The sequence below is a fragment of the Bos taurus genome, chromosome 10 (assembly GCF_002263795.3).
Source record: "Bos taurus isolate L1 Dominette 01449 registration number 42190680 breed Hereford chromosome 10, ARS-UCD2.0, whole genome shotgun sequence".
NCBI classification, from domain to species: Eukaryota; Metazoa; Chordata; class Mammalia; order Artiodactyla; family Bovidae; genus Bos; species Bos taurus.
In genome coordinates, this window is record NC_037337.1 from 100720042 (window position 1) to 100735970 (window position 15929).

Consider the following 15929-nt stretch of genomic DNA (forward strand, 5'->3'; position numbering starts at 1 on the left):
ATCACTTGGCAATGTAGTCAAAGGGCTGTTTCTGACTTAGCAGCTCAGGGGTGGGACCCCCACTCCCACACTGCTAACAAGCTGCCAAGTGATGCTGGTCACCCCATGCTCAGAGCAGCCGGCTCTTATCCACAACCTCGCCATCAAGTAAATTATAATGAAAGCAGTTCTGAGACCAAATCCCACCACACCTACAGACATTAGGGCTTCCCAGGTGGCCCAGTGGTGAAATAATCCACTTGCCAAGGCAGGGGACTCAGGAGATGTGGGTTCAGTCCCTGGGTCTGGGAAGAGCCCCTGGAGTAGGAAATGGCATCCCACTCTGGTATCCTTGCCTGGAAAATTTCATGGACAGAGGAGCCTGGCAGGCTATGTCCACCGGGCCTCAAAGAGGCAGATGCGCACGTCACAGGCACCGAGTCTAGATGCTGCCTGACCCTGTGAAGTCCGACCCTCTGCCCTTTTACACCCTTCAGTGAGAACCCTGAGGAAGAGCTCTACGGCAGAGACCGAAGCCCACTCTCCCTTCTTTTGCGGTAACGGACCTGAATGTACGTGGATGCTGTTGAACCTGGGACCTCACTTCTCTCCAGTCTTCCTCCACCCCGGGGTGGGGTGGGGTTCATGACGAAGTCTGAGCCAATGATCATAAGGGAGGTGATCCACCCCCAGGCTGTCTTCTGAGAGACAGCCCAACTCATCCAACCGAAACAACAATCGAAGACTTCTACTCCAAGTTAGAAGTCAACCAGCGTGACCGAATGCACCCAGATTTCCTTCTTTTCCCTTTCTGTAGGAAGGGAAAGAAAAATGGAGAAACAAGGAGATCCCACAACTCAGCTCTGGCCTGAGAAGGCAATACTCTAGGGGATGAAACAGTACCAAGAAGGAAGTACCAGGAAGGAACCCGCATCCCTGAATCAACTTGATCTTCCATCTAGATAGAGGTGGTTATTTGAGAGAGTAGTCTTATCCTTTAAGCCCTGTATTCTGGGGTGGAAGGAAGGAGCTGTCGGTTAGCTACCCTAATTACCTTGGGTTCCTCTGAGGCGAATGCAGTAATATTCTCATGGCAGAACTAACTGTTTTACCGAATGAGGTGACAGAATCCTCTAAGAGTACTGGGGATGGGGCGAGGAGAGGACAAGACCAAGTTTCTGGACCCAAAGCTATAGATTCTAACGCTGCTTTCTTGAGAACATGAAGACTCGCTTGTATGTATCTTTCTAGCCATGAACGTTTCATGGACACTGCTCGCTTAGCCAAAAGATGTACTTTTCATATTTCTTAATTAAATTCCGGGGAAGATTTAGGAAGCGACATTTGAAACCTGGGGTCTTTCCCATGTTTACTACCTCCCTCCCTCCACCTTGGTCATCAGTTGAAGTTAAACTGCATATACATAAACCTCTTAAGTCTGTACTGAGGTGTTTTAAAGAAAATACAGATAATGTTTTACCTGTATTTTCTTATTCAAATTATTGTTATAGCCCAAGTGGCTATCACCTTGGTCATCATTTTCTTTATTACATTAAAGAAATTTGGGGACTTCCTTAGCAGTCCAGTCGTTAAGACTCCGCCTTCCATTGCAGAGGGCCCAGGTTCGACCCCTGGTCAGGGAACTGAGGTCCCACATGCCATGGGGTGTGGCCAAAAATGTTAAAATAAATAAATAAATTTGGCTCACATGATGAGACCCCTCCGCCCGCCGGGGTCTCTAGTAATCCTCCGTGGGGGGCCTGTCTTTATCCGTGTCTCCTTCTGCCCCCGTTTCTCGCTTCTCTTGCCTTCTCTGGGTCCTCTTTGGACCTGTGTTTGTGACCCACATCCACAGAGAAGTCATTTTGATGAGGATTGGTGGGCGACGGGGTTGGGGTAGGAGGACCCTGAAGCCCAGTGCTGCTAATGGTGTAAACCAGCGGTCCCCAACCTCCAGGCCGCTGGTCATCTGCGGCCTGTTAGGAGACAGGCTGCACAGCAGGAGGCGAGTGGGTGAAGCTCCATCTGTTTACAGCCGCTCCCCGTCCCTCTCCCATCGCCCCCAGATGGGACCATCTAGTTGCAGGAAAGCAAGCTCAGGGCTTCCACTGATTCTGCATTATGGTGAGCTGTGTAATCACTTCATCATGTATGACAGTGTAACAGTAACAGGAATGACGTGCACAGTAGCCGTAGTGTGCTTCAATCCTCTGGAAACCATCCCCGCCTGCACCCCCACACCTCCCAACCCCGGTCCGTGGAAAAATTGCCTTCTGTGAGACCGGCCCCTGACTGGGGACCACTGACTTACACGCTAAATAAAATAAAATTAAACATCCTTCCTTGCAGATGGCGCTGGCGGTAAAGAACCCACCTGCCAATGCAGGAGACGCAAGTGTTCACTCCCTGGGTTGGGAAGATCCCCTGGAGGAGGGCATGGCACCCCCACTCCAGTACTCCTGCCTGGAGAATCCCAGGCAGAGGAGCCTGATGGGCTACATACAGTCCACGGGGTCGCAAAGTGTCAGACACGCCTGAGGGAGCAGCACACAGCGCACCACTCAGCCATCCCGAGTCCAGGCTGGTCCCCGTTTCTGCGCCGCCTCCTCGCTGCCTTCCCTCTGCCTGGAGAGTTTCTGTCCCAGCTGCTCCCTCTCTGCCTCTGACTCCTCCATCTCATGGGGTCTTTCTCTCCACCATCCCACCCCTCCCATCGCTCCCCGGCCCCTCACCTAGAGCAAACCAAGTGCCTGCAGCTTGTCAAAAGTCTTCTGTCATCTCCCGTCCTCCTCCCGCCTTCTGCCCTCTGCTCAGGGCTCATCTTTCCCCACCATCTGTGCCAGGGCGAGTTTTGCTGAACACAAATAAACACACAAACACAAATAAACCCTCAGCAAAGGTCACTTCCTATCTGCCAGGTCACAAAATAACTCTTCCCCCCACCCTCTTCCAACTGCACACGAATGTGATCAAGATGTTCCTTTGCTTGAATCTCTGCAGCAGCTCCTGGCTGGCCTGTGTGCATCCCATTGCCATGGTTACCGGGCCCTTGGTGACCAGGTCCTGCCCCCTCCATTCCAGCCTAATATCTTACTGCTCGCCCACAGGGCCTTCTGGGCCGGTCTTGCCCAGACACTTAGCCTTCTCCGAATGGCCCAGCTCTGCCCTGTCTCCTGTGTCCTCCTTGCTGGCTGTGCCTGGATGGCCCCTCCCTTAACTCTGCCTGACCGCTGCTGCCTCACCTCCCCCAGGAAGCCCTCCCTGACTGCTCTGTGCTTCTCTGTGTTCCCAGCAACCCCCTTCGGAGGTCTTTCCCAGCGCTTAGAGCACATCTCTCTCCCCCACCAGATGGAATTCCTCAGGGAAAGAAGTACATCGGCACACTTCCGTATCCTGAAGCCAAGCCCACTGAGGTCTTCAACGCCTGTGTGTTAAATGACGGACTGAACGTGGGAGACCCGTCCCTCACCTTGGAGGTGACTAAGGACGGTCTGGGAGGGGTGAGCGGGGAGGGTAGGGCTTGGGAAGGAGCGTGGCTGCAGCCCCACGGAGGAAGAGGGACCTTCTGGACGGTGGTCCAGGGAAACCACGTTGGCTCCACGTCCTCCACTCCCTTCAGCACCAATGTCTGAGCCCGTCCTCTTCCTTCTCATTCTCTGAGACAGATCTGGGGTCTTGTCCTCCTGCCCACCCCAGGCACCCATCACTGGGTGCTGACCCTGCCTGGCTCCCGTGGGAGGGGCTGGACAATGGGCTGGGCACCGGACCTGGGTCTGTCTTCATCCCCAGCCTCCGATTCCTGGAAGGAACCTCCTAAGGTCTTAGGTGACCGTGGAAGGGATTTCCCTCAGCAGAGAGCAAGGCATCCCAAGGTTTTTGATGTATACTTAGACATTGCCCTCCTGGCCCCTCTGACCAATCCCTGCACCCCAACCTCTCTCAGTGGTTCTTGTTCAGTCGCTCAGTTGTGTCCGACCCCATGGACTGCAGCCCGCCAGGCTTCCCTGTCCCTCACCATCTCCTGGAGCCTACTCAAACTCATGTTCTTCGAGTCGGTGATGCCATCCAACCATCTCATCCTCTGTTGCCCTCTTCTCCTCCCGCCTTCAATCTTTCCCAGCATCAGGGGCTTTTCCAATGAGTTGACTCTTTGCATCAAGTGGCCAAAGGATTGGAGCTTTAGCTTCAACATCTATGGGACAGAATTGAAACCCCCCACAATACAGTCCTGCCTCCCGGAACAGGCCTGTTCGAAGTCAGCACAGAGGCTGAATCCCTGTGGTTGCTGATGAAGCAGCCGTCTCAGGCCATCTCTGTGAAGGGCATTCTGGAGGCCTCGCGCCGGCAGTTGAGAGCTTTGGCCTGGGAGCGAGCCCCTCCGCTTTTGCTCTCGGGTCACTGGCCACAGCTGGTCACACGGCCCCACCCAGCTACATGGGGGCAAGAAGTACAGTCCCCCCAGAAGATGGGGAGCTAGTCTGCTGCACTCATGGCTACATAGCGGGCGAAGAAAGGGAAGTCTGAAACAGAGGGCAAAAAGGGAAATGGAGAATTTCAGAGAAGAAGGCAAAGCTGGTTGGCCGATAGGCACAGCAATTCTGGGCTGACCTCAAACAGAGCAGATGGCAGAGGGTGAGATGGTCGGATGGCATCACCGACTCAATGGACATGAGTGTGAGTGAACTCCAGGAGCAGGTGATGGACAGGGAGGCCTGGCGTGCTGCTGTCCATGCGGTCGCAGAGTCGGACACGACTGAGCGACTGCACTGAACTGAGCTGAACTGAGCAGGGCCAGGCAGGTGCAGACTGAGCCCCGGCTTTGTGAGCGTGGAGCAGGGGTGCTCTCTGCGTCTCCACAGCACCTTTCCCCTTCCCCACACGTCCTTCTTCTGGGCCCGCAGGGAACCCTAGTCAGCCTTGAAGGACCCTGCCCTCCCCTAGAAATCGTCCCGGTGAGTGCGGCCACCCTCTCTACCCCATGCACCTTTCACTCTGGCGTTTAAGCACATTTCACCTGACCTCAGACTCTGTACTGTCTGATGGGACTTGTCCATCCTTTTGTTTTGATACAGCCTCTTCTTCCTGATGGCAAATCCCTTGAGTTCAGAGTCAACCTGAATTCTTTTTCTCTACCCGCTCCCATGGTGTGGGATGAGGCATTCAGTATGCCTGGGTCCTCGAAATGGACTCCCCCCCGGGGAGGATGAAAACAGACACGAGACGTCAAGGGGAGGCTCAAAGCTGAGAAAGAAATGCCAGTCTCCACCTCAGTCTGTCAAAGTGTCCAGGAACCACTTGAATTGAATCACATCGTCTTTGACCCCTGAAACAACACTGTCAGCTATACATTTCTGTATCAGCAGTGGCTTCATAGAAGGGCCTCTGACCAGCACCCTGGATCTCCGTGTTGGCCAGCAGAGAGGCCGCAGGTCACATGTGGCTGCTGGGCATTTTAAATGTGACCATTGAGACTGAAACCAAATTTTGAACTAAACTGGAATATGCCACAAGTGAAAAAACCACATCAGGTTTCAAAGTCTATATGAAAAAAAAATGCAAACTGTCCCAGTAATATTTTGTTCTATTGATTTTAAGGCCATAATATTTCAGATCTAGTACATTAAGTGAACTTCATTTTTAAAATAATTTCATTATCTCTTTGTACTTTTAAAATGTGCGGCCTTAGAAAAGTTAAAATGACATCTGTGTCCTGCAGAATATTTCCGTGGAGCATCATGGATCAGGAGAGCCCAGGGCAGGATTTGTGAAAGCTTAATTCATTTCACATTGCTATTTCCAAAGCTGCAAAGCGTTACTTTTGGCCAAACCTAAAGAATCTGCCTGCAGTGCAGGAGACGGGGGTTTGATCCCTGGGTTGGGAAGATTCCCTGCAGAAGGTAATGGCTACCCACTCCAGTGTTCTTGCCTGGAGAATCCCATGGATGGTGGAGCCTAGCAGGATACAATCCATGGGGTCGCAAAGAGTCAGACACGACTGAGTGACTAACACACTAATTTGCAGATATTCTCACAAGGGCAGCATTTGAAATTTGGGACATTTAATTTTTTTAATATTTGTTATTTGTTTTGACTGCACCAGGTGTGGGATCTGTTTTTTTTTTTTTTTTTTTCCGGTTGCAGCCTGCGGGATCTGGCTCCCTGACCAGGAATTGAACCCCGGTCCCCTGCACTGGGAGCATGGAATCTTAGCTGCTGGACCACCAGGAAAGCCCCGGGACGTTTTCCTCTCTCTATTTACTTTCCTGCTTTTCTCCCAAACCTATGACTGCAAAACCCATCTAAAAGCATCTTATTTATTCCATAAACAGATCTCCAGATCTTAACAAAGTAACAATTGCTGCTCTGTATTTCACACACACACGCTCCCCTACAGGGACAACATTTTCCCATGTGTAAAGCGACATGCCTGATTGCTGGATTAAGCAACGGAAATTAATTATTACAGTAATTACTTGGCCACTAAATATCTGAATGCCAGACCTGACATAGCTGTCCTGGGAGCCACCTTCAGCTTCCTGAATGCATTAGTATCGACAGGGCAGCTCAAGCCAATGTATTTTTAAAACTCTTTCTTCTGCTGCTCTTTGCAGTGTGATCCAGGAGCATTTGTTTGGAGGAAGAGGAGGTTGGACACCTTAGACCACAGGAGACAAAAAAAAAAGACAGCTGGCTTCTGGAACCCATCTTCCCAGGCCAGGAGAACATCAAATGCCTGAAAATGAGAACTTCAGTCTTCAATAGGGTGCGGACACGTGCAGTGTGAAAACGCTAGCTGGGCGATGGGAGAAACCTCAGTGTAGAGGCCAGGAGGGCTCAGACCCAAGCTGCCATCCCTGCAGGAGGGGTCTGCCGCTGGGGATTCTAAAGCTGCAGGGACGAGTCCCCTGGGGGCCAGGGCTGAGGACTCGGCTCTTTGTCACGGCCCAGGGTCAGTCCCCAGGAAGCTGCAGGGAACCATGCCAAGGTGCCGGCAGGAAGTCCCCCTGAGCTCCTTCTAAAGTACCCTTTCTGTTTTTTTCTCTCCATGGTATCCTGGGCACACCAGTCATCCAGGGCACCTCACCTGCCTTCTTCCCTGAGGCCAACTTTGTTCAGGGTGGAGAAAAGATTTCCTTTAGGAAACAGATCCGGGTCAAGACCACAGCTTTCAAAGGCAGCCCTGCAGAACAGGGCTTCTCTGACAGGAAAACGAGAAACCCCACCTGCCTGTTTCTTCGTCTCCTCCTGCCGTGGGGCTCCTCCTTCATCCGGGAGGCACATGATGGTTAGCATGGCTGAAGCGGCTTCAGACAGTTCAGAGCGTGGATTCACAGGATAAGAATGCTTCAGCTTCTTGATTTTTTGCACCTTGGGGTAGGGTTTGAGCTCAATGGTGAGAGAGTGCACAACTTTTTGTATTTTTTTTTAAATCATCCATCCAGTTAGACCACACTTTGGACATCTGGGAGTCACCAGGTAATTCTCCCTGGCACAAGCCCTATTGTTCCAGCTTTAAAACTGTCAGTTTAACTCAGAAAACCATTAGGCCGCATGTCAGCGGGTATTAAAGGAAGTGACTTCACTAAAAGCCATCTGGGAAACTCCACTGTTCCCGGATCCCTGCAAAGCTTTCACTCTGTAGGTCAGAACCATTTCCATCTTCTCCAAAACAGAGAGTCCTCCAAGCAAACACACAAGCCCAAAGGTTACAGCATCACCCCAAATGGTTTCCATTCCTCTTGGAAAGTACCACTGTCTATTAAGAAAAAGAAATCAGTGTAGCAACTGGTTACTATTGGGTAGAGCGTTGAACATTTTAGAGTATTACTTTATTTAACCCTATAATATGCATTAATTCAAAATACATTTATTGAGCGACCACTGTCTTGACAAGTCCCTCTCTCATGGAGCTCCTGTTCCATCCTGTAACTTTGGAAACATTTGTCCACCTCTGACCGCAGCTGTGGCTGGAGGGACCACTCCCCACTTCCAGTGGCTTCTGATTTGGGGAGAGAGGAAGCTGGGTCTGCCCTGAAGAGCAGGTGGGTTTGCCCGGAAGGCTGGCGATGGGCAGTGGCGGAGAGACGGCGGGCCTTTAGAGGCGAGAGATAGATGGGCTCCAGGCTGAACAGCTGGGGTGTGTCCCCATGGGCGGAAATTCCAGGATGAAGACCAGGAAGAGCTGAGCCCCACCCAGATAAGAGACTACGATTCTCTCATTCTCAAGGTATGGGAGACCTTCCCAACTAAGGTGCACAGGAAGGCGCCTTGGAGTTCAGAAGGGAGGGCGCGACCCCTCAGAGTAAGTGACGCAGCTCCCCACAGGCCTCTTCACTAGAATCCGTCTTGGCTAAGAGGTGCGCCCGCACCCGTGGGATAACCCAAACACAGACTCGTGTGTGAGTGCTCCGTCCCTCAGTCGTGTCTGACTCTGTGACTTTGGGACTGTAGCCCACCACGCTCCTCTGTCTGTGGGATCCTCCAGGGTATAGAATACTGGAGGTGGTTGCCGTTTCCTTTTGGGGATCTTCCAGACCCGGGGATCAGGCCCACATCTCCTGCATCCCCTGCGTCTCCTGCGTTGGCAGGCAGATTCTTTGCCACTGAGCTAATGGGGAGACCCAAATACAGACTCAGAACCAGGGAAAGCAAGATGATTGGGCAAAGGAAACCCAGAAGAATGGCCCATAAAACGCCACGTGGGCGACACTCTGAGTCCGTGCATCTGTCTATCCACATGAACTCTCTTTCCTCCTGACAAGCACTGCTCCCCATTTCTTCATGGGAATTCACCTTCGGCAGAGCTGCGGGGGCCTTGTCCCTGACCACTGGTCCAGGGCTTGGGATTCAGCATGCTCACGGCTGCAGCCTGACCTCCATCTCTGGCCGGGAACTGAAGAACTGCTTCAAGCCGCTGGACATCACTTTCATCCTTCAGAGAAGGGCATTCCACTGGGCTCTGTGGAGGCTCCCCGACAGGAGTGAGCCCCAGTGGCCAGGCAGGGCTTACTAAGGCGCCCTTGCTAGACTTCACCCACTCCTTTGTCTGCCTCTCACTGCTGCTTCCCTTGGACTTCCTGGATCACCTCCCAAACAAATGCCTTGGGCTCATGCCCTTGTCTCAGCTGCTGCTTTAAGAGAACTGAGAGTGGGTTATTACCTCCATTTCACAGATGAGGTCATCGAGGCCAACTGCCTTTAAGTCCCACACAGTTGGATGTAGCGGAGCCACGACTCACCCCACGTGTGTCTGAGCCCCTGGACTCAGCATCAGGCCCCCGTCACTAAATGCTTTCTCGCTGCTCCAGTCTAACCAGAATGTGTACCGGGGACTTGCTGACCCCCACTGGTGCTTCCCAAGGCAGGCCATCCCATCACAGGCAGTTCTAATGACCAGAACGTTCTGCTTGATGTTCAGCCCATATTCACATCCCTGAAACGTCATTCGTTACTTCTTCCTCACCAAGTGTCTTCATGGTGCTAGGCACTGGGGCACGGCTCTAAGGAGCCCCAGGTGGTTCCCTTTGGCCCCTAAGATTTCTGCCCAAAACTGATGGGCACCGATCAGCTGGGGACCCTTGCAGGGGTGCCGTGGGAGCACGGAGTAAAGCTGTCCTGGGCCACACCCTAGGAAAGGATGCTCCCCGGTCCACACAATGGTCCTGCAGGGCTGCGGTTATCAGATCCCCCGAGACTTGTCCATGCTATTCGGGTCCATCAGCCCACCTTTGGGTGGGCCTTGGTGGCCTAATGGAGCCCACACCCCTGGTACAATCACAGAAAACCTCAGTGCAACATGCATTACCAAGATGAGAGCAGAGACCCAGCCATCACAGGGAGTGGGGAAGCCATGGGTGAATCCTTGAACTTGTCCCAAAGAGCAGTCTTTGGAAGACCCACTGGATGTTTCTGCTGCTGAGTCTCTCATGCCCCATTCCCTAGCTCTCGTGCCACCAAAAACATGGGCAGCACAGGCGTAAGATACCTAGATTCGATCTAAGAGAGCGGAGAACAATGTTATATTCCATTTCCCCTTGTTCCCTTGTGTTGCTACTGATACACAAAGTAGCAACTTACAGGGCCAAGTAGTGAGTAGAAGTGTTTGGAGTCTGCCATGTGTATGTAAAAGTGAGGTTGTGAAACTACTGGGCTCACCTGCCTGCTTGGATTTCAGGAGGTCCCAGGGAAAAGCAGCATCATGTGGCAGTTAGGTTGCTGCAATGCACTGGAAGGGCAAGCAGCAGTCACACAAGTGTCTTCTTTCATCCAGCTTTCCCTGCAACATAAATGAATGCTCAAAGTTTTATTTCCTTCCCTCTGATCTATTAAGCTCTCATTTGCTTTTTATTTTTTTCCTTTTTAAATAACATTTTGAGGGATGGGATTCTAGACACTCATCTCTGGAGTCCTGAAGAGACAAAGCTCAGATTCCTGGGAAATGAAGCCACAATCTAGAACTACATATCCACCCATCCGTCTACCCATCCATCCATCCACCCATCCATCCACTCATCTATCTATCCACTCATCCTTCCATCTATCCACTCATCCATCTACCCATCCATCCATCCATCCACTCATCCATCCATCCACCTTCCTCCCCTATACTTGCTTTTCCTAAAGATACCAAAGAGGAGTTGAAATCACCTTTAATCAAAGAAAGCCCCAGCCAGTTAGCCAGCCATCTATCCATCCATCCATCCATCCATCTGTCCATCCATCCGCTCATCCATCCATCTGTCCATCCATCCACTCATCCATCCATCCATCCATCCACCCATCACTGTCCCCTTCCATTTACTAATTTATTCAATAAATATTAAGCACATGCCAAGAGCTGCATTAGGGGTTATACTAAGATCCTGAGATGCTGCAATAAAAAGACCTCTTGTCCTAGAGCTTACGGTCTAGCAGGGAGGAGACATTGTGCAAATAATTCTACAAATAACTAGCTACAGTTTTAATCTCTGTCTCTGAAGAGAGTATGAGGTGTTTTGCAAAACTGTAACAATCAGGACCTTACTTTGCCTGGATTCCCCGGAAGGTGACATTCAAACCAACAAGGAGCAGGAGGTGGGTGTTAATAAAGTAAAGAAGGAAGGAGAGGAAGGGGAGGTGATTTAGGTGAGAAGGGTCTGCATGATGACCCCGCAGCGACAGGTGTACTGCAAAGGACCACCTAAAGGCCAGTGTGCCCACTAAGTGTGAGATTCAAGAGAGAAATGGGAAGCCCCAAGGGAAGAAGAATTAAGCGTGTGATGATGGAGTCAGATTCATGTATTAAAAGATCACGCCACTAACTTGTTTAAAGAGTGGACTCCAGAAAGGGGAACCAGGGGATGGCGTGGAAGGTAGGGGTACAGTTGCAGGGAGAGCTGTTAGGAGGCCCCAGCACTGTCCAGGGAGAGGTGACAGTGTCCAGTACTGGAACAGGAGGGCAGCAATGAAGAGAAGTGGGAAGCTCAAGGCACATTTTGGGAGGAGTTGGCCAGGACTCCACGGTGCTATACGGCGGCCCTCAGGACAGGGTGCACAGCTTCTGGGTGATCTCCTTCCAATACACAACTGCATAAGGATCTACAGGGTCAGAGAGAGGAGACTTTGGCTATCCCACCTTCTACCTAGCCCTGCTTCTTCTGAGAGTGTGGTTTGCAGGCCATGGCACTGTTCTAATTGCTTCTTGCCGGTCAAGAAACTATGGGGCGTGTAAACCTCGAATTTTTTGCACACAGCCCTCTTTCTCTGCACACCCCTAGCATTTACTAGCCTACAGGGTGGTGGTGGTTTAGTTGCCAAGTCGTATCCAACTCTTGCAACCTCATGGACTGTAGCCTGCCAGGTTTCTCTGTCCATGGGATTCTCTGGGCAAGAAAACTGGAGTGGGTTGCCATTTCCTTCTCCAAGGGATCTTCCCAACCCAAGAATCAAACCCGGGTCTCCTGCATTGCAAGCATATTCTCTACCAACTGAGCTACTAAGGTAGCCCCACAGGGTAGATGGTCAACATTCTATTAGTACTTGGGAACTGAGTCATCACTCCATAATTTCAGGAAAGGTGGGACTCCAATGCAGCCTCACCTCCATTCTGTTACTGTTGCCCATCAGCCTTCAAGATAGCTGGGAAGTTAGGCAAACCAAGAAGGGAGAAGATGGGATCAGTACATACCCTGTTCCCTAGCACAGGAAGGGGGGAAAACCACATCATCACAATCCCTGAGTACAAGAAAGACCAAAGACAGCATCAAAAGGTGAGGTGGCTTAGATTTCTTAACAGTTTCTTATAATTAACATAGTTCTTATAGTCTACTCTCTTTTCTTCCTGCTTAGTTGCCTTGCAGACCACTAGTCCTTCCGGGTGCTCATGGCAGACATTATTAATTGATCCCGACCTTGCAGACCACTAGTCCTTCCGGGTGCTCATGGCAGACATTACTAATAGATCCTGATACTTTTCTTCAGACTGAACCTTCAGGATCACTCTCTATGTGTCAGGCTCTTCAGCTGACAAAAGTTAGTACATAAAGTTAAACTTATTTCCCATTCTTATTTTTGACATTTTTGTTTGTTTGGTTTTTTGTGTTTGTTCTTGACTTTTTAATCAAACTAGTTAACCTGGAGAGATTTTTTAAACAACTGTTTGCTTAAAGCTGCTAGGTAGGTGAGATTCCTGGTTACCCCTGGGATAAGTTACAGTCACCTCTTCTTTTAATGAATGGTTCTTGGTATCTACCACACACTCCAGTGCCTCCCTGCCTTGGCTTACCTTGAGAGCAGATCCTTTTTCACATTTACCTAAGCTCTCTCCTGTGGGCTTCCCAGGTGGCATGGTGGTAATGAATTCACCTGCCAATTCAGGAGACACAGGTTTGATCCCTGGGTCAGGAAGATCCCCTGGAGTAGGAAATGGCAGCCCACTCCAATATTCTTGCCTGGAACATTCCTTGGACAGGGGAGTCTGGGGGGATATAGTCTGTGGGCTCGCAAAGGTTTGAACACGACTGAGTACCTGAGTGCACAAGCTCTCTCCTGCATCTTTCAGAGAAAGATCTGCAGAATTATGAGGTGAAAGGAGCTTGCTGTTCAGATCTTCCCACGCTTTCACAGCTGGTCTGTTGTTTGGGAATCATGGCCTGAAAGTATCTCTGTATAGAACTGAGTACGCATTTTAGTAACTATAGCAAAACAAGCGACTTTGGACTTTCAGAATTTCTTAGAGAAGCTGTTGGATTATCTTCTTAACAACAGTTGGGCTTCTGCACATATTAACCACAAGCCAAGGTCATTCTATAACTCTTGAGAGTCTCTTGGACAGCAAAGAGACCAAACTAGTCAATCCTAAAGGAAATCAACCCTGAATATTCACTGGAAGGACTGATGCTGAAGCTACAATACTTTGGCCACCTGGGGCGAAGAGCCAACTCATTGGAAAAGACCCTGATGCTGGGAAAGATTAAGGGCAGGAGGAGAAGAGGGCAACAGAGGATGAGATGGTTGGATGGCATCACCGACTCCATGGACATGAGTTTGAGCAAACTCCAGGAGATAGTGAAGGACAAGGAAGCCTGGTGTGCTGCAGTCCATGGGGTCAAAAAGAGTCGGACACAGCTTAGTGACCGAACAGCAATAACAAAGGCCATTCTCTAGCTCCCCAGGAAGATGAGAGTACTCTGATGGCTTGGTCGTCCCTTCATCTCAGTAATGGAGTCCCAAAGGACCTCTGGCTTCATACCCCAGAGGAGGAGAGACGCGAGGACTCCAGAAGGACAGTTTGCTGGGTCACGAACTGAATCTCGAGTGTAAACCCGGTTCCCTCTTACCGGACCCGGTAATCCCATGGACTTAGGCCCTCCCACCGCAGTCACTCACCGGTCTGCACCATCGCTCTCGGCCCGCCGGCCTCCCCGGAACGCAGCTTCGAGCGGCGCTGGGCTCCCGTGTACACTAGGGGGCGCAGGCAGGCTTGTTTTCCCGCCCAGCCCTCAGCCGCTCACCCGCGGAGACGAGACGGTGCGGGCCAGGCGGAGCGCGGAGAGACGAAAGGGGTTGGGGAGTGGGGTTGAGGAGAGGGGCAGCCTCGCTAACGGCCGTGCGTTGGTTTCTGGTTCTGTCTTCAGAGCAGACCTGGACCCTGAGTGCCGGGGACCGAGGGCAGGTCACGTAAGGTGGCGGGCGGGCTCCTTGGCGCGGCTGGCAGCCGGCAGCCGCCCGGGGTGTCAAGCCCTGGGAAGCGGCGTCCGAGGACGACTCTGAAGCGGGCTGGAACTTCCTACCGTCACACCGAGGCCGCTGTCTGACCCCTTCCCCGGCTGGAGAGGCCGGAGCTGCCCAGGCCCTGGGCCGTGCCCCTCTCTGGAGCTCGTCCACGACGGGGGCTCAGAAGTGCTTTCGAAGCCTCGGGGCTGGCGTCAGGGCCAGGGTGCAGCCCCGGCTCATTTCACACAACGGACTTCTGCTCCACTGGCCTCCTCTTAGCACAGAGCGGACAGAAGCCAGCTCCAGGAGACCAGAGTCTTCCTCCCCGCCCTGTTCTCCACCCCACTCTTCCAGAACCTTCAACAGAGGCCTTGTTCTCCAGGGCTGGAGACCACAGTTTCCCAGCCTCTCGAGGGGAAATGAGTGGAGGAAACCAGCCCAGGGTTTTTATTGCCAAATAGTTCTTTCCCGAGGAGGACAACGCAGTCGACTCGCCAAGTGGGGATTGGAGTGGGTCCAGCCTAAACCAACTTAATGAACACTAATAGAGAACTGCAATTATTGTTGACTTCAAAACGCACACAAGAACTTTAGACACTGATTCCTATCAGCCGGTCGGGCCGGTACAGATGCTGCGCACTGTTTTCGCCGTTGCTTAGCAACGGGAGAGAAACTGTCTCTCTCTTATCACTGGAGGTGGAGGTAGGACAAAGCACTTTATTGAACTGAAATTAGTTTATTCTCTCTCTCTTGGAGAAGGCAATTGGCAGCCAAGAGTCACTTGGACAATGGGCAGTTTCGAGGTTGGGAGGTGGCCTTCCTTTCCTGTTATCTCAGTAAATCCTGACGGCTGTGTTTCTCTACAGATAAAGTTTTGAACTTTTGTCAGGAGTGTCCTTCCAAAACTATCATTAGAGAAAATAGCTTCACATAGAGACTCACAGACCAGGGCAGGAATGAAGGTGAGGAGGAGAGTGAAGTCAAGTAGGCAAAATTTAAGGGAGTTCTCCCCCCAAGTCAGCAATCAAAATAATTCATATTTTAATGCTGTATTTTATTGAAAAATATCTTTTTCTGGCTGCACAGACTGGTTTTTGGGGTCCTTCCTGACTAGGTATGGAACCAGGGTCCCTGCAGTGAAAGCTCTGGGTGCTAATCACTGGACTACCAGGGAATTCCCTTAATGCAATATTTTTAAAAAATACACATTACTGAGTAAAGTTCCACGATGACTGAAATATCCAAATTTTAAATAAAGACAGAATCAGTATCCGTGATTTTTTTCCTTTGGCCTCAGGTTCCAACATGGCAGCATGGCTCAGCACTGCCACAGACCTTGTTCCTGCCTCACACGTGTTCACAACACAGGAGACTTCTGGAGCATCTTTTTCCTCACAAGAATGATTGCACTGGGGGGTAGAGCATCATGCAGCTGGGCAGAGGGCTTCCCTTCCCCAGTGGGAAGAGGATCTTTCTGCAGTCCTTTCGGGAGCTTCTTCCAAGACTGAAGTGGTTTGCCAGGGTGCATCATGCGAAATGCTGGGTTGAATGAATCACAAGCTGGAATCAAGATTGCAGGGAGAAATATCAACAACCTCAGATATGCAGATGCATGCATGCATGCTATGTCACTTCAGTTGTGCCCAATTCTTTGCAACCCTATGGACCATAGCCCGCCAGGCTCTTCTGTCCATGGGATTCTCCAGGCAAAAATACTGGAGTGAGTTGCCATTTCCTTCTCCAGGGGATCTTCCTGT

General features: G+C 51.2%; 1 long non-coding RNA gene across 1 annotated transcript in view; it reads right to left on the reverse strand.

The window, feature by feature from the left end:
* Positions 1 to 15929, reverse strand: part of LOC101907140 (uncharacterized) — a 104680-nt gene that overhangs the window by 68474 nt on the left and 20277 nt on the right. Inside the window, exons 2-3 of the long non-coding RNA XR_003036930.2 lie at positions 13846 to 15732; positions 10135 to 10255 (exon numbers count right to left, since the gene is read on the reverse strand). This is a non-coding gene — a long non-coding RNA (uncharacterized lncRNA). The remainder of the gene's footprint in view (positions 1 to 10134; positions 10256 to 13845; positions 15733 to 15929) is intronic.